This window comes from Piliocolobus tephrosceles, chromosome 11, assembly GCF_002776525.5.
Source record: "Piliocolobus tephrosceles isolate RC106 chromosome 11, ASM277652v3, whole genome shotgun sequence".
Taxonomy (NCBI): domain Eukaryota; kingdom Metazoa; phylum Chordata; class Mammalia; order Primates; family Cercopithecidae; genus Piliocolobus; species Piliocolobus tephrosceles.
Genome location: NC_045444.1, coordinates 72,857,494 through 72,876,572, shown reverse-complemented (window position 1 = coordinate 72,876,572; position 19,079 = coordinate 72,857,494).

Genomic DNA, 19,079 nt, shown 5'->3' with positions numbered 1-19,079 from the left:
TACCACCTGGCCTTTATTAGGTGTTCAACCCACTGCTATTAGTGAACTTAGTAGTAAGAGCCTCTCCTACCATCAACTCTGGGTTATAGGAGAGAGCCACTGCTGAACTTTTACTGATGTCAGAGCCCGATACCAGCACATCGTTTATGACCTTGGTAATTGGTGTCTTTTATACGCCTTCCCGTAGAACATTACCATCAGGTGGGGCTCCTGGCTTTATAAAGCGTATTTACTCCAGCATGCCCACTTCCATGTGTTTTTTAATCCTTTTATCTACTGTCTGCAAATATTGTCTATATTTCAACTTCACATAGCATTGGTCGTTGCTTTTTTCGTGCTTCCGGAAGCCAGCTTGTATGTACCATCACCTGAAGTCCTTACCAAACCATTAAATCCTGTTTCACAAGAATGCTACCATATCAATTATCTCTTCCCTGCCCAATTTTATTTTTGGTTCTGCTTGATTAAGTACTCTCAGGAGTCAAACCCACAGGTTCTCCTCCAGTACCTGCCAATACACAATGGCTAGGTCTTGCAGCTTCTTTAAGGTACTAAGCCCTATTAGAACTAGCACATTTTTTGGCTGGGTTATGCTATGAGTTAACCCTAGTGTTAATGCGTAGTGGCCACAACAGGAGGCACCTGTTGTTTTGTGAGGGCGAGGGCTCTTCATTACCCTCAAGTAAAGTGGGTGAGCAACCCTTATGAAGAACGGATGGCCCACTTCTGCATTTTTGGAGTTCAGAAGAGTCTGGGGTTCAAAATTTCTAGGGACATTCACAACTAGATGTTCTCTTCTCAAGTGTCAGGATCCCATTTTTCCCAGCCATGCCTTGATATTGTCATAACTGACCTGCCTCAGTGGGGCATTTAACCTTATCTGGAGCTCTACTACACCATTCACTCCTGGTCCTCAGCTTCTCTGCCTTCTTGCAGCACAGGAGGTTTTTGTAAGCGATCATAAAGGTGCATTGGATTTCATGCTTGCTGTTCAATTGCTCATCGTTTTTCATTATTTTTTTCTTAGGTTGTAATGAACTTAGCAATAGCCATCTGTTCTTGTTATCATTTTGGTAACTATTTCTCCATTGCTTCTTGAAGATCTGATACTTCACACCAGCTAGTGTGTACCCTCCCCACCCCCAATAGCATACCTTCATGACTCACTAATCTAGAGAGTTTTAATAACAGAGCATCCACCCACCTTATGCTTAGAGATGTCTATATTCCACTTACCAGAGACAGGGTCCCCATCGCAGTGTGCTGAAAGTGGTCTGGCTCCTAAACCCTATCTTATCAGCCACTTTCTCAGACCCTTCTTGTTATCAACTTGCATAGGTTGTTTCTTCCAAAAACAGATGCTTAAATAGAATTTGTTATGCAGGCTCTGTATTAAACATTAACACATGTGCAAAGAAGGGGCCTGATCTTATCTGTATTTAAAATGCGGATTTTTTTTTCATTTCTCCTCACTCTAATCCCTTCCCTGAAGAAAGAAAACAAGATTTGATGGAGGGGGGAGAGTTGGAAAGCACCAGTCATACTCTGCCACAAATAAATCGTGGAGTGTAGGCCATCTCAAGAAGGGTGTGCACTTCAGCTAGCTAGTGCCCAAGCTGAGGCCATGCAGCTGAGGCAGACCCTCAAAAAGCAGACAGCTGTAGGCTGTCTGCTGAAAGCATTCTCAGCGGCTGAGGCAAAAAGCCCTTTCTTGAAGGCTTTCTGAAGATCTGGGCAGTGCATCTCTCATCTGCCACAGGTAGAGACAGAGAAAATTAGACATACTAAACAAACATTTAGGAAGTGATGGTTACAGAAAAAGGGAGAAAAAGAAGTCATATACAGTAATTTTTGTGGTAGATACTACTTGTGCTCACAAATACTATCTGGTTCCTTTCTGGGTGTCTGGGAAACTATACTTCCCAGCACTATTGGAGTTACGCAGAGCCCTGGGACTCGCTCTGACCACGTTACTTCCAGAGATGGTGAGAAGCTGCTGCACAACCCAGCCAGTCTTCCCCAGCCACCGTAACTGGGGAGCCACATATCACAGATGGCACATCAACAAAATAATGGAGCCTGTATCAGCCTGCATCCTTGAGGTAAGCAATTATAAGTTGGGACTCCAGAAGAGAGATTTAGGTGAAAATATAAATTTATGGGTCACAAGCATGTAGATGAAAGCTATGTTAATTGCTGATACCTACCAAGGAGTACATACTGAGTAAATACAGGACATTAGACAGAGCTCTGAAGACTCCAACATTTAAAACTTAGGAGAAGACGCTAGCAAAGGAGAAATAGAAATGTTCTAATTTGGGAGTGAAGAATGCAGCTTCACTTTAGTAATAGGAAGGCATTAGTGATTGTAACAAGGAGAGTTTAAGTGGCAAAGGCCAGACTGGATTGGGTTGAAGAGAGAATGGCAGGTGAGGCAGGGTGTATACATAACTCAAGAAGGGGGATTATGAATGACAGGAGAGAGAAAACAATAGCTGGAAGTGGGAATGTCTCTTTTAGAGACTTTTAAAAATGTCATTAAGACACAGCTGATGTGTGTGATGATTGATATGGTAACATTCCTCAGAGGGGAAGCATCTAGGCAGAGGTACTAAGATACGTTTCTGGTGTTCCCTAAATTTCTCTTAGCCCTTCTTCAGAATCACGGGGTTTAACAGCTGAGAGCAATTTTGGAAAGAATTCGGTTATCTTTATGATGAAAACAAGGTTTAAAGTGTTTTACTGTCTCATCTATGGTCACACGAAAAGTGAAGAGTCAAAACTACAGAAACATTCGTATTTCATTGCTCCTAGTCTGAATTTCAGCTTTTTAATTGACGGAATATTGTACTACCCCATTTTAAACTAATCTTTTTTGATAATTTTGCTAGAGAATGTTTTCTGAAGTTCATAAAGGCAAAACACTGTCCTTAGTATGAGGTATAGTCAACTTATAATCAATAATATACTTAGCAAATACTCCGTGACTAATGCTATTAATTACAACATAATGTTTGTTGCATACACATATGATAAATTTTATTCAAAGAAACCATTAAATGAAATATTTGGAGGTACATATTTGCACAAACATTTTCAAAAGCAATCAGAGAATTTAAAGCTGATGGAATTCCTTTTTTTTTTTTAAAGTGACTACTGTGAAACAAGTTCTACTTTTATGTGTTCTTTGAAGAAGTTGACCAATTTCTCTAAAATTAAAATGTCATTATTGGTGTCTTTCTTGAATGAGAGAGCATTTTTCAAGCTAAAAATAGGCAACATTGATTCATATAAAAGACAATTTGGCATGACACGGGTTTAAATCACTAAAGAGGCTCAATGTTTTGAAGTTTAATTTCAGTTTGGAAATAAACTTTTCTGTTTTGTGGTCATGTATTTTATAATTAAAACACATTTCCAAGATGTATGGTTCAAACCCTTAAAATACTGAGAAAGCATAGTAAGATATACCACTAAAGATCAACTTGAGCCTTGGATGCTCCAGTAGTAGCTTTATGCTAGTGCATTCTTCTTATAGTATAAAGGAGCAAAAGGACAAAGAAAATTTAAATGTTTTGAATAGTTCCTTTTATTTGAAAACTGTCACTAATAGACTAGAGTTATGTTTCAATGATAATTTAATATCTGGGCCTGACACTGTGGCTCATGCCTGTAATCCCAACATTTTGGGAGGCTGGGATGGGAGGATGGCTTACTGCCAGGAGTTTAAGACCAACCTGGGCAGCATAGCAAGACCCTGTCTCTACAAACAAATACTAATATTATCTGGGCATGTTGGCACATGCCTGTAGTCCTAGGGACTGGGGTGGCTGAGGTGAAAGGATCATTGAGCCCAGGAATTCAAGGCTGCAATGAACTATGATCACACCACTGGACTCCAGCTTGGGTAACAGAGCAAGATCCTGTCTCTAAAATATATATGACCAAGATAAGATAAACAATGACAAAAATTCCTTCCTTACAATGAGTTATAACTTTAGGAGAAACATGTACAAGCGAGGAATAATAGGTTCCTTTTACACATTAAAAAGCCACTAAAATATAATGTTCCCGAAATTTTACATACCCATGACACTAATTCTTTAAAATAATGACTGGATTCTTTATTATTACTATTATTATTATTATACTTTAAGTTCTGGGGGCACATATGCAGAGCATACAGGTTTGTTACATAGGTATACACATGCATGGTGGTTTGCTGCACCCATCAACTCATCATCTACGTTAGGTATTTCTCCTAATGTTATCCCTCCCCTAGCCCCTCACCCCCTGACAGGCCCCAGCGTGTGATGTTCCCCTCCCTGTGTCCATGTGTTCTCATTGTTCAACTCCCACTTATGAGTGAGAACATGCAGTTCTTTCTGTTGCTGTGTTAGTTTGCTGAGAATGATGGTTCCCAGCTTCATCCATGTCCCTGCAAAGGACATGAACTCATCCTTTTTTATGGTTGCATAGTATTCCATGGTGTATATGTGCCATATTTTCTTATCCAGTCTATCATTAATGGACATTTGGGTTGGTTCCAAGTCTTTGCTATTGTGAATACTACTGCAATAAATATACATATGCATGTGTCTTTATAGTAGAATGATTTATAATCCTTTGCCTATATACCCAGTAATGGGATTGCTGGGTCAAATGGTATTTCTAATTCTAGATCCCTAAGGAATCACCACACTGTCTTCCACAATGGTTGAACTAGTTTACAGTCCCACCAACAGTGTAAAAGCGTTCCTATTTCTCCACATCCTCTCCAGCATCTGTTGTTTCCTGACTTTTTAATGATCACCATTCTAACTGGTGTGAGATGTTATCTCATTGTGGTTTTGATTTGCATTTCTCTGATGACCAGTGATGATTATCTTTTTTTCATATGTTTGTTGGCTGCATAAATACACACACACACACACACACACACATATATATATATATATATATATATATATTTAATTTTTTTTTTTTTGTTAGTCTGGAGACCGAGTCTTGCTCTGTAACCCAGGCTGGAGTGCAGTGGTGTGATCGTGGCTCACTGCAGCCTCTGCCTCCTGAGTTCAAGCAATTCTCCTGCCTCAGCCTCCTGAGTAGCTGGGACTACAGGCACACACCACCACGCCCAGCTAATTTTGGTATTTTTAGTAGAGATGGGATTTCTTCATATTGGCCATGCTGGTCTCGAACTACTGACCTCATGATCCACCTGCCTTAGCCTCCCAAAGTGCTGGGATTACAGGTGTTAGCCACCATGTCTGGCCCATAAATGTATTCTTTTGAGAAGTGCCTCATCATATCCTTTGCCCAGTTTTTGATGGGGTTGTTTTTCTCTTGTCAATGTGTTTTTCTTCATAGATTCTGCATATTAGCCCCTTGTCACATGGATAGATTGCAAAAATTTTCTCCCATTCTGTTCACTCTGATGATAGTATCTTTTGCTGCACAGAAGTTCTTTAGTTAGATCCCATTTGTCAATTTTGGCTTTTGTTGCCACTGGTTTTGGTGTTTTAGTCATGAAGTCTTTGCCGATGCCTATGTCCTGAATGGTATTGCCTAGGATTTCTTCTAGGGTTGTTATAGTTTTATGTCTTATGTTTAAGTCTTTAATCCATATCGAGTTAATTTTTGTATAAGATGTAAGGAAAGGTCCAGTTTCAGTTTTCTGCATATGGCTAGTCAGTTTTCCCAACAGCATTTATTAAATAGGGAATCCTTTCCCCAATGCTTGTTTTTGTCAGGTTTGTCAAAGATCAGATGGTTGTAGATGTGTGGTGTTATTTCTGAGGCCTCTGTTCTGTTTCATTGGTCTATATATCTGTTTCGGTACCAGTACCACACTTTTGGTTACTGTAGCCTTGTAGTATAGTTTGAAGTCAGTGTGATGCCCCCTAGATTTGTTCCTTTTGCTTAGGATTGTCTTGGCTATGTGAACTCTTTTTTGTTTCCATATGAAATTTAAAGTAGTTTTTTCCAATTCTGTGAAGAAAGTCAATGGTAGCTTGATGGGGATAGCATTGAATCTGTAAATTACTTTGGGCAGTATGGCATTTTCATGTACTGATTCTTCCTGTCCACAGCATAGAATGTTTTTCCATTTATTTCTGTCCTCTCTTATTTCCTTGAGCAGTGGTTTGTAGTTCTCCTTGAAGAGGTCCTTCACATCTCTTGTAAGTTGTCTTTCTAGGTATTTTATTCTCTGTAGCAATTGTGAATGGGAGTTCACTCATGATATGGAGCTCTGTTTATCTGTTTTGGTATAGGAATGCTTGTGATTTTTGCATATTGATTTTGTATCCTGAGACTTTGCTAAAGTTGCTTATCAGCTTAAGGAGATTTTGGGCTGAGATGATGGGGTTTTCTAAATAAACAATCATATCATCTGCAAACAGAGACAATTTGACTCCCTCTCTTCCTATTTGAATAGCTTTTATTTCTCTCTTGCCTGACTGCCCTCGCCAGAACTTCCAATACTAAGCTTAATAGGAGTGGTGAGAGAGGGCATCCTTGTCTTGTGCATGTTTTCAAAGGGAATGCTTCCAGTTTTTGCCCATTCAGTATATTGGCTGTGGGTTTGTCATAAATAGCTCTTATTATTTTGAGATACATTCCATCAGTACCTAGTTTGTTGAGAGTTTTTAGCATGAAAGACTGTTTAATTTTGTTGGAGGCCTTTTCTGCATCTATTGAGGTAAGCATATGGTTTTTGTCATTGTTTCTGTTTATGAGATGGATTACGTTTACTGATTTGCATATTTTGCACCAGCCTTGCATCCCAGGGATGAAGCCATCTTGATCGTGGTAGATAAGCTTTTTGATGTGCTGCTGGATTCAATTTGCCAGTATTTTATTGAGTATTTTTGCATCAGTGTTCATCAGGGATATTGACCTGAAATTTTCTTTTTTTGTTGTGCCTCTGCCAGGTTTTGTTATCTGGATGATGCTGGCCTCATAAAATGATTTAGGGGGAATTCCCTCCTTTTTTTCTATTGTTTGGAATAGTTTCAGAAGGAATGGTACCAGCTCCTCTTTGTACCTCTGGTAGAATTCAGCCGTGAATGCACCTGATCCTGGACTTTTTTTTGGTTGGTAGGCAATTACTGCCTCAATTTCAGAACTTGTTACTGGTGTTTTCAGGGATTCAAATTCTTCCTGGTTTAGACTTGGGAGGGTGTATCTGTCCCAGAATTTATCCATTTCTTCTAGATTTTCTAGTTTAATTGCATAGAGGTGTTTATAGTATTCTCTGATAGTAATTTTTATTTCTCTGGGGTCAGTGGTAATATCCGCTTTATCATTTTTGATTGCATCTATTTGATTCTTTTTTCTTCTTTATTAGTCTGGCTAGTGGCCTATGTATTTTTGTTGATCTTTTCAAAAAAAAAAAAAAAAAACAGTTCCTGGATTCACTGATTTTTATAAGCGTTTTTCATGTCTCTGTCTCCTTCAGTTCAGCTCTGATCTTAGTTATTTCTTGTCTTCTGCTAGTTTTTGAATTTGTTTGCTCTTGCTTCTCTAGTTCTTTTAATTGTGATGGTAGGGTGTCAATTTTAGATCTTTTCTGCTTTCACTTGTGGGCATTTAGTGATACAAATTTCCTTCTAAACACTGCTTTAACTGTGCCCCAGATATTCTAGTATGTTGTGTCTTTGTTCTCATTGGTTTCAAAGAACTTATTTCTGCCTTATTTTCATTATTTACCCAGTAAATAATGGAGCAGATACAGGTTATTCAGTTTTCATGTAGTTGTGTGGTTTTGGGTGAGTTTCTTAATTCTGAGTTCTAATTTGATTGCACTGTGGTCTGAGAGACTGTTATGATTTCTGTTCTTTTGCATTTTCTCAGGAGTGTTTTACTTCCAATGGTGTGGTCAATTTTAGAATGAATGAGATGTGGCTCTGAGAAGAATGTATATTCTGTTGATTTGGGGTGGAGAGTTCTTTAGATGTCTGTCAGGACTGCTTGGTCCAGAGCTGAGTTCAATTCTTGAATATCCTTGTTAATTTTCTGTCTCATTGATCTAATATTGACAGTTGGACGTTAAAGTCTCCCACTATTATTGTGTGGGAGTCTAAGTCTCTTTATAGGTCTCTAATAACTTGCATTATGAATTTCAGTGCTCCTGTATTGGGTGCATATATATTTAGGATAGTTAGCTCCTCTTGTTGCATTGATCCCTTTACCATTAGGAAATGTCATTCTTTGTCTTTTTTTTTTTTATCTTTATTGGTTTAAATTCTGTTTTAGCAGAGACTAGGATTGCAACCTCTGTTGTTTTTTTGGGTTTTTTTTTTGTTTTGTTTTGTTTTTGTTTTGTTTTGTTTTTCGCTCTACATTTGCTTGGTAACTATTCCTGCATCCCTTTATTTTGAGCCTATGTGTGTCTTTGCATGGGAGATGGGTCTTTTTAATACAACACACCAATGGGTCTTGACTCTTTATCCAATTTGCCCATCTGTGTCTTTTAATTGGGGCATTTAGCCCATTTACATTTAAGGTTATTATTCTTATGTGTGAATTTCATCCTGACGTTTTGATGCTGGCTGGTTATTTTGTCCGTTAGCTGATGCAGTTTCTTCATAGTGTCAATGATCTTCACAATTTGCTATGTTCCTGCAGTGGCTGTTACCAATTCCTTTCCATGTTTAGTGCTTCCTTCAGGAGCTCTTGTAGGGCAGGCCTGGTGGTGACAAAATCTCTCAGCATTTTCTTGTCTCTAAAGGATTTTATTTCTCCTTCACTTATGAAGCTTAATTTGGCTGGATATGAAACTCTGGATTGACAATTCTTTAAGAATGTTGAATATTGGCCCCCACTCTCTTCTGGCTTGTAGGAATTCTACAGAGGTTCTGCTGTTAGTCTGATGGGCTTCCCTTTGTGTGTAACCCGACCTGTCTCTTTGGCTGCTCTTAACATTTTTTCCTTCGTTTCAACCTTGGTGAATCTCACAATGATGTGTCTTGGGGTTGCTCTTCTCGAGGATTATCCTTGTGGTGTTTTCTGTATTTCCTAAATTTGAATGTTCCCTGTCTTACTAGGTTGGGGAAGTTCTCCTGGATAACATCCTGAAGAGTGCTTTCCAACTTGGTTCCATTCTCCCCATCACTTTCAGGTACACCAATAAAATGTAGGTTTGGTCTTTCCACATGGTCCTATATTTCTTGGAGTCTTTGTTCATTCCTTTTCATTCTTTTTTCTCTAATTTTATCTTCACACCTTATTTCTTTAAGTTGATCTTTAACCTCTAATATCCTTTCTTCCACTTGATCGATTCAGCTATTGATACTTGTGTATGCTTCACGAAGTTCTCATGCTTCACGAAGTTTTTCAGTTCCATCAGGTCATTTGTGTTTTTCTCTAAACTTGTTATTCTAGTTAGAAATTCATCTAACCTTTTTTCAAGGTTCTTAGCTTCCTTCCATTGGGTTAGAACATGCTCCTTAGCTCAGAGGAGTTTGTTATTACCCATCTGAAGCCTACTTCTGTGAATTCGTCTAACTCACTCTCTGTCTAGTTTTGTTCCCTTGCTGGTGAGGAGTTGTGGTCCTTTGGAGGAGAAGAGGCATTTTGGTTTTTGGAATTTTCAGCCTTTTTGGGCTGGTTTCTCCCCATATTCGTGGATTTATCTACCTTTGGTCTTTGATGTTGGTGACCTTCAGATGGGGTTCTGTGTGGATGTCCTTTTTGTTAACGTTCATGCTACGGCTTTCTGTTTGTTTGAGTTCTCCTTCTAATAGTCAGGTCCCTCTGCTGCAGGTCTGCTGGAGTTTGCTGTGGGTCCACTCCAGACCCTGTTTGCCTGGGTATCACTAGGGGACAGAACAGCAAAGATTGCTGCCTCTCCTTTCCTCTGGACGTTTCGTCCCAGAGGGGCACCCACCAGATGCCACCCAGAGCTTTCCTGTATGAGGTGTCTGTCAGCCCCTGCTGGGAGGTGTCTCCCAGACAGGAGACACAGGTTTCAGGGTCCCACTTGAGGAAGCAGACTGTCCCTTAGTGGAGCTCAAATGCTGTGCTGGGAGATCCACTGCACAGAGCCAGCAGGCAAGGACGTTTAAGTCTGCTGAAGCTACGCCCACATCTGCCCCTTCTCGCAGGTGCTCTGTCCCAGGAAGATGGGAGTTTTATCTATAAGCCCCTGACTGGTGCTGGTGCCTTTTCTTTTCAGAGATTCCCTGCCCAGAGAGGAGGAACCTAGAGAGGCAATCTGGCTACAGTGGCTTTGCTGAGTTGTGGAAGGCTCTGCCCAGTTGAATGACTTTGTTTTCACTGTGAGGGTAAAACTGCTTACTCAAGCCTCAGTAATGGCAGATGCCCCTCCCCCAACCAAGCTCCAGCATCCCAGGTCAACTTCAGACTGCTGTGCTGGTAGCAAGAATGTCAAGCCAGTGGATATTAGCTTGCTGGGCTCTGTGGGTGTGGGATCTGCTGAACTAGACCACTTGGCTTCCTGGCTTGGTAGCCCCCTTTCCAGGGGAGTGAATGGTTCTGTCTGGCTTTCCAGGCACCACTGGGATATGAAAAAAAACTCCTGCAGCTAGCTCAGTGTTTGACCAAATGGCTGCCCAGTTTTGTGCTTGAAACCCAGGGCCCTGGTGGTGTAGGCACCCTAGGGAATCTCCTGGCCTGTGGCTTGTAAAGACCTTGGGGAAAGCATAGTGTCTGGGCTTGGATGCACCATTCCTCACAGCAGAGTCCCTCACGGCTTCCCTTGCCTAGGGGAGAGAGTTTCAGTACCCCTTGTGCTTCCCAGGTGAGGCGATGCCCCACCCTGCTTCAGCTCGCCCTCTGTGGGTTGCACCCACTGTCTAACCAGTCCCAATGAGATGAACCGGGTACCTCAGTTGGAAATGCAGAAATCACCTGCCTCCTGTGTTGATCGTGTTGGGAGCTGCAGACTGGAGCTGTTCCTATTCAGCCATCTTCACAGCTTGATTCTTATGAGTTTTTTCTCATTATATGGATAACAAAACTAATGATTTAGAAGATGCTAAAATTTTAAAGGTCCATTACAGAAGAAATAGAATAAGAATCTAACGGTCATGGTTCTCAAATGCGAAATTTCATAAAGCATGTATTTTTTAAAAAATGTAAATTAAAATAGTACTCAAAATTTATTGAAATAATCTGGATCAAAGTAATTATGTAGTTACTTTCAAATAAAATATAAAACCATTTTAAATGTGGCATCAATTTTGAAAATATGATACCAACACTGATTTATAATTCTTTTTGCAAGAAAACTCCTTTCAAAATCATAATTTAAAAAATTATACTTCCTAATTTTACTATAGGCTGTAGATTGCTAAGGAATTGTGAGCAAAATATATAAGGTGAATATGGTAGTGATAATTCTCAACTGTAATATTTTTTACCTTCAATTGATTATTTTGACAATAGGAAAATTTAAATTATATTGCTTTATGTTATAAACAGTGTAAAAATTCACCCAAATTTCTTCTGGATAAGTGGTCTTTTATCTGATGTTTAACATGATATTTAACATGTTTTAATTTAAAATTAAATCTGGGCCAGGTATGGTAACTCATGCCTGTAATCCCAACACTTTGGGAAGCTGAAGCAGGTAGATCCTTTGAGGCCAGAAGTTTGATACCATCCTAGGAAATGCAGCAAGATCACATCTCTACAGATTAAAATATGTATGTGTGTGTGTGTGTGCATATGTGTACATATGTGTGTGTATGTATATGTAGGTGTATATATGAATATGTGTGTATATATGTGTGTATATAAAATCTGAAATTCATCATATCTACATTTATTCTCTAGCTATCCAAATGTCTTCATCATTTTATAGGATAACATAAAACTGACAGTACCTGATTAACCAGGAATTGTGGATGGAGGCCTATTATAAATTTCCAAAAAGTTTACATAGTAGTTCATTTACTTGAATATTATTCCATTGAAGATATGTCCTCTTTTTTTCTTGGAAAGGTATCTCATATAATACGAACTATTTCTTTTCTGAAATAATTTTCATTGAGTATATTACATTGAGATTCCATGCTTCTGACACTTTTAACTCAAGAGACTGTGTGAGTATACACATATATTTTGTGTATATGTGTACACAGATATACACAATCTGGGCTCTCAGAAAAGTATTGGGCTCTCAGAAAAGTATTAAAGAAGTAAATAAGTAACTACAGGAATAATAAGATACAAATGTTCAGGAAACAAATTTGCTATGCATCATAGGATTGAAGCTGTATTCCAAGGGACAGAAAGTATGCTTATCCTCAAGGACCTTACCACTGAGGGAAGGTGATAAATAGACAAGCTAATTTCAGATAGTGAAAGAAAACTGAAAAAAAATAAGGACATAATATGTTAGGAAGTACCTAAGGATTGAGGATCAGAAGCCAATTTAGATGGGGTGAGAGAAGGTCTCAGGAACTCAACAAAGATCTAAATAACAAAGACTGGAAACAGGAACAAGGCAAGAAAGGGAAGTACAAAAAAACAAGCAACATCTCAAGGCTAGAAAAGTCTTTGAAGTTTCAAGGAACAGAAAAAAACAGTGAGCCTAGAATAATGTTCCAGTGAAGGAAACAGTGGTAGAAAGAAAGGTTTTCTTATGGGCCAAGGAGAGAAAGGACCATGGAGCTCACGTGGAAAGGCAATCCCTTTTCTAGATAATTAATTGAGTTCCCATAGCATGTAGTGGAGATCCTAAAAGATATTATTTAGCAGAGATGGACTATTAGAGTTGTTCTTCTCAAACAGTTTTGTGCTTACAAATCACCTAGGGGAGCTTGTTAAAATGCAAACATGAATTAAATATGTCTGGCTCAGCAGTTAAGAGTCTATAATTGTAACAAGTTCCTAGGCGATATCAATAAAGCACTTTCTTCACTTACCACCTGGGAACTGAGGGGAGGTGGTAGCTTTCCTCCATCAACACCCCCTCTCCAGAGGGCACATCATCTGTTTCCCAGTCCCGCTCTTACATTAATGGGGTTGGGGTGCTGTGAGTGATTAGCACCAATTCTGCTGAAAAGGCACTTCTCCACAAACTTTTTGAGGAGGTGGCTTTCCTGATAATTGAAGGTTCTCTAGACCTCTCTTCCATGGACTTGAGTCTCCAAGATAACAGGAAAGCTCCTACTCATGTTTTGGTCCATTCTCTTACAAGCTTTTGATTACATCCAAAGTATCAGTGAAGAAATCAAGAAAAGTTTTCTGGACACATTTTTTTTTCCTGAATAAAATTGTATAATTTTAAAACTTTAGATTTTAAAAATTTAGAGCAAAACTGCTACAGGGGCATGATTTAAGGATAACTCTGGTTCCTTTGATTTATGAACCACTGATAATAGGGTGTAAAAAGCCTCTTCTTTATGCCTCTTACACAGTTGCTGCTAAATCATTAGAAAACCATGCAGTTGTTATATGACACGTAATGTGAGGGTGGGAGACAAACTATGCATGAGTGCAGCTAAGTAACACTTATCTCAATCCTAATAAATCCTCTAAATATTTTTAATAGTTCTCATTTCTGATTAAAAAGCATAACATAAGAGGCTGTGAGGAGTGATCTGGCATCTGAAGCCTACACTCTGATAACTATCACTGATATAGATGTTTGATAGCAATAACGATAATTAGCTCTTCATTGAAGATTTACCCATTGGGTAATAATGTTGAATCATATAAGTGACTCCTTGTAATTTAATCAAGTTTAGTATTATACAACAATCACTAATATTTATGTAGCCTATGCTTTTTTGTTTTGTTTTGTTTTTTTTGGTACCATCTTATGTATGACATCAGCCATGTCAGGGAGGCGTTACTATCATGACCAATGTCAAACCCATATAGCAGAGGAAGAAACTGAGGTTTACTAGAGAGATGAAGTACCACAACTTAGACTCAGATCTCCTAACTTGCTCCCTGTTTGTCAAATATTTATTGAAGCTCTACACTGTGCTAAAGCTGTGAAAATGCAATACAGAAAAAAAAATCAAAATTGAGTGATGAATAATGAGGGGAGACATTAACATAAAAATTATTTACCACTTATTTTTAGATAAGATTCTACTTATAGAAATTGAACTTGAGATGTAAAGTGAAATGGTCATATTTATGAAATTTAAAAGGAGATAGTGAAGTCACTGTTTTTTTTCCTTCAACTCAAATACATACCAGTTTGTAAAAATTAAATAGAATTGCTATTTTAGTGATATTTTAAGTTATTAACAAATAATGACATCAACAGAAATATTGTATCACCTTATATACTCTTTACCTGTAACTTCAAGAACTGCCTGGAATTTCCCAAATTTCTATTGCCTGCATCACAATAACATCTAAACCCAAGATTGATTTAGAGATTCAGAGAAAATTTCCTAGGATCCTCACCACTATTTGTGGTGACTTGACTTGAAATATCCAAAAGAAAGTGAAAGCTCTCCCCCACAGTCAATCAACTCCTTCCCCATTCACCCAGTTACCCGCAGAGACAGAATGGAAGTCATCTGTTACTCCTGTCTCTACTAACTTCATAAAATACATCCAGTCCTGAAAGTTGGAGCTCCCTGAGGAAATTTTAATTGATATACCTTTGCCATTGTCACTGCCATTCCTTTAGGAACCTAGCATCACTTCTTAGGTTATTTCAGGAGATTCCTAAATGGTCTTGACTTGCCTCCCTGATCCCTTCCCTCCTCAGGGGTGTTTGCTGTGAAGCAAATGATGTATAGGTTCAGGGCCCTCCATTTGCAGAAACCACTTCCAAGGTTGTGGAGGGCACTGTTCTGTTCACATAGTAATAGATTTTAGAAAATTTGCAAAAATATTTTGAGTGTGATAAGACTACTATATCCACTCTGACTTTCACTCATAATAATTAACTTGTCAAAGGCACTGAAGTGGCTGGAGGTACTTTCGGGATCCAGGTAAGTGGAGATTGAGTTGTATTGCCAGCCACCCCAGCACTGACTCACCTAAATTTGTGACATCAAATTTCACAGCCAGAGGTGATAGCATGTTCTGAATCTGTTGTTCTATGCTTCATCTCAAAAGGGCATGTTTAGAGGAAGAAACAAAAGAATTTAAACATACTAAGCCAAGAAGTTATTCCACAGAAAATTCCTCCAATTTTGAGCCATATATAATTGTAAGTTGAGGATTCTGTCCTAAACAATGGCTAGTCAGAAGGTGTTCTCTCAGGAATATATTCACAAATACGTCACATACATTTATAAACACATTACTTTTGGGGGAGAAGGATTAGCAGGCAGCAATAATCTTTAATAGAATGTACGTGTTGATAGAATATAAACCAGTATCAGTACTACAAAGTGTGAGAACATGTGTTTGAAATCATGCTTTATGAATCAAAATTACCACTAATAAATTTTGAGCAGTCATACTAGAAGAAACACTGGATTATCTTCCTATTCTATCTGTAGAATGTATTACAAAATTTTCATATGAAAAGCACAGCTAAAAATTGAGGGAAAAAAATATAGAGTGGATTTCCTGGCCAAGATGGCTGCCTAGAAGCAGTTAGTGTGTGCTGCTCTCATGGAGAGGAGAAAGAGTGGTAAGTAAACACTAGCCCTTGAACTAGATTGTCCAGGTGAACATGTTGGAATTCATGAAGAAACAATACAACCCACAGAGATCAGAGACAAGCAAGACAGGACAGCTGCCCACCTGGGACTGGCGTGGAGCCAGTGGAGGCTCCCTAGCATGGGGAAATGATGAATGCATGAGAGCCCCCAGGGCCCTACAGTTCTGCCATGGACCTTTGCTCAGATCTTTTGTGAACTCCCCTCCAAAGCCCCCAGGGCCCTACAGTTCTGCCATGGACCTTTGCTCAGGAGATCTTTTGTGAACTCCCCTCCAACCAGGACCTCCAGACTGACATGGAGAGCTATGTGGAGTCTGGGCATAACCACCACTCAGGTACACATGAAATCCCAGGGGCCTTGGACCCCTAGGCACCAGCAACTGCAGCTCCAGCAACAGGGGAGGCCAGACTCCCTCACACATCCCCAGGATAAGGGCTGAAATGACAGGACTGAGGAGTGGACAGACTGTAGTCTTCAACTCCATTGCACTTCAGTGTATGAGGCCAGCTGGCCTGGGACCCTGGCATGGCCACCCCAGTCTCATTTGAGCTTTCTAGCTGCCAGAAGTTCTGCACTTCCCTGAGATGGAGTTCCCAGTGGCAGCAGGCAGGTCCACCATTTTGCTGCCCTGCAGCTCCTGCCCCTGCTGCCCTCAGACTCAGGATGGAGAAAAGTGGTTAAGGGCTAATACAGGCCCCCAGCACAGTGCAGCTAGCTGCCTTACAGAAAAGCAGCCAGACTTTTCCACACAGTCACCTCCCCCTGTTACTCCTCACGGGGCAGGGCCTCTTGACTTGGACCCCCAGCACAACCATTCTGCCCTTGCCTGAACACTTGGGTCCAGAGGCAACTCTGCAATTCCCTAGGGAGGAGATCTCAGAGACAACCCACAATACCTCTCCCAGTGCAGCTGCAGTGGTACCACTGTTACTGCTCTTCAGCTAGGGAAGGAACAAAGGGCCTGGTTGCATTTCTGGCACCTTCAGCACACTGCAGCCACCACACAGAGAGGAGTCCAGTCTCGTTTTCCTGTGAGCACCCAACCCCTACACTTCACCAGGTAGGGCCCCTGACTGGGGACTGCATGACAGTTGTCCCACCTCCCACTGACTATAGCCACTGGTAGTGGCTCTGTGTTTCCCTAGGGTGGAGCTCCCAGAGGTAACTTACAGCCCCTCTGCCATTGTAGTGGTTCTCTTCTTGCTGCCCTTAGACTGGTGAAGGAACAAAGACCCTGAGTGCTTTATTCATACCTCTAGCATACTGCAGCTACCCCAAGGAGAAGAGACCAGTCTGTCTTCCCTGCAAACCCCCTATAGCGCCCCTGCTCATCACCAGTCAGGGCCCTCCAGCCTGGGTCCACAACACAGCAGCCCCACCCTAGGCTGGTCACTCCAACTGGTAGCAGCTCAGCATTTCTCTAGGGTGGAGCCCCAAGAGACAAGTGAAAGGCCTTCTGCCATTACCACTGCTAAGATCCCTGCCTCTGCTGCCTCCAAGCAGGAAGTAACAAGCCTGAGCTCACCCCAGGGATGCAGTGTACAGTTCAAGAGTGCAACCAGCACTGAAGTGGGAGAGGAGCCCACAGTCTCGGAGCACTGAGAAGGAGCACAATTGCAAATTCTAGAAAATAAAAAAGAATCATATCTGAGCAAGAGTTTACCTACCAGTGATTACACCTAAGTGCCACATAGTGGATCACAGCCCAAACTTCAATACCAAAAATAGTTTGCTAATATACAACCCCTTGAAACCAAGGACAAGAATTCAGCTACAAATAAAGACCCTGCACAAAGCCTTGGCTCTCTAAAAACATCCAGAAATGAGCCCAACTGACTTTACTCAAATGACACGACAGTTCAAGGAACATCAACCCATACAAATGAGAAAGAACTAGTGCAGGAATTCTGGCAACTCAAAAAGCAAGAGTGTCGTCTTTCCTCTGGCCTTACTAGTTCCCCAGGAATGGTTCTTAACCAGGTTGAAATGACATTGAATTCAGAATACGAACAGAAACAAAGATCATTGAGATTCAAGAGAAAGGGAAAACCCAATCCAAAGAATCTAAGCATTGCAATAAACAGTACAGGGACTGAAACACAAAATGGCCGTTTTAAGAAGGAACCAAACTGATAGAGCTGAAAAACATACTACAAGAATTTCATAGTACAATCAGAATAGACTCTGAGCAGAATAGATTCTGAGGAAAGAAACACAGAGCTCAAAAACTGGTTCTCTGAACTATCTCAGACAAAAATAAAGAAAAATCAGTAGAACAGAATGAACAAAATCTCTGAGAAACATGGGATTATGTAAAGAGACCATATCTATGACTCATTAGCATCCCTGAAAGAGGAGAGAAAACAAGCAACGTGGAAAACATATTTGAGGATATCATCCACGAAAATTTCCCCAACCTCTCCAGAAGGGTCAACATTCAAATTTAGGAAATACAGAGAACCCCAGTGAGACACTATACAAGATGACCATGCCCAAGACACATATTCATCAGATTTTCCAAGGTCAATATGAAAGAAAAAAATATTAAAGGCAGTTGTAGAGAAGGGACAGATCACCTACAAAGGGAACCCCATTAGGCTAACACTGGAACTTTCAGCAGAAATCCTACAAACCAGAAGAAATTGGAGGTCTATATTCAGCATTCTTAAAGAAAAGAAACTCCAAGAATCTCATATCAGGCCAAACTAAGTTTCATACGCAAAAGAGAAATAAGATTCTTTTCAGATAAACAAACACTAAGGGAAATCATTACCAACAGACCTGCTTTACAAGAGGTCCTTAAGGGAGTGCTAATTATGGAAAGGAAAAACCTTACCAGCCACTATAAAAACACACAAGCATATAGACCATTGACACCATAAAGCAACTACACAACCAAGTCTGCATAATAACCAGCTAACAACATGATGATAGGATCAAATCTGCACATGTCAATATTAACCTTGAATGCAAACAGACTAGATGCCCCAATTAAAAGGCACAGAGTTCCAGGTTGGATAAAGAAGCAAGACCCAACTGTATGCTGTCCTCAAGAGACCCATCTCACATGCAGTGATACCAAAGAAAAATCTAAGCAAACAGAAGGAGAAAAAAAAAAAAAAAAAAAAAAAAACAAAAAATATGGAAACAGGGGTTGCTATTTCTAATTCAGACAAGACAGACTTTAAACCAAAAATCTCAAATAAGACAAGAGTATTACATAACGGTAAAGGGTTCAATTCAGCAAGATAACCTAACTGTGCTAAATATATACGCACCAGACACAGAAGCACCCAAGTTCATAAAACAAGTTCTTAGATACCTATGAAGAGACTTAGATAGCCACATGATAATAGTGGGAGATTTCCAATACGCCACTGACAATATTAGATCATTGAGGCAGAAAACAAAGATGTTTGACATCTGAACTCCACATTTGCCCAAAGAGACCTAACAGACATCTAT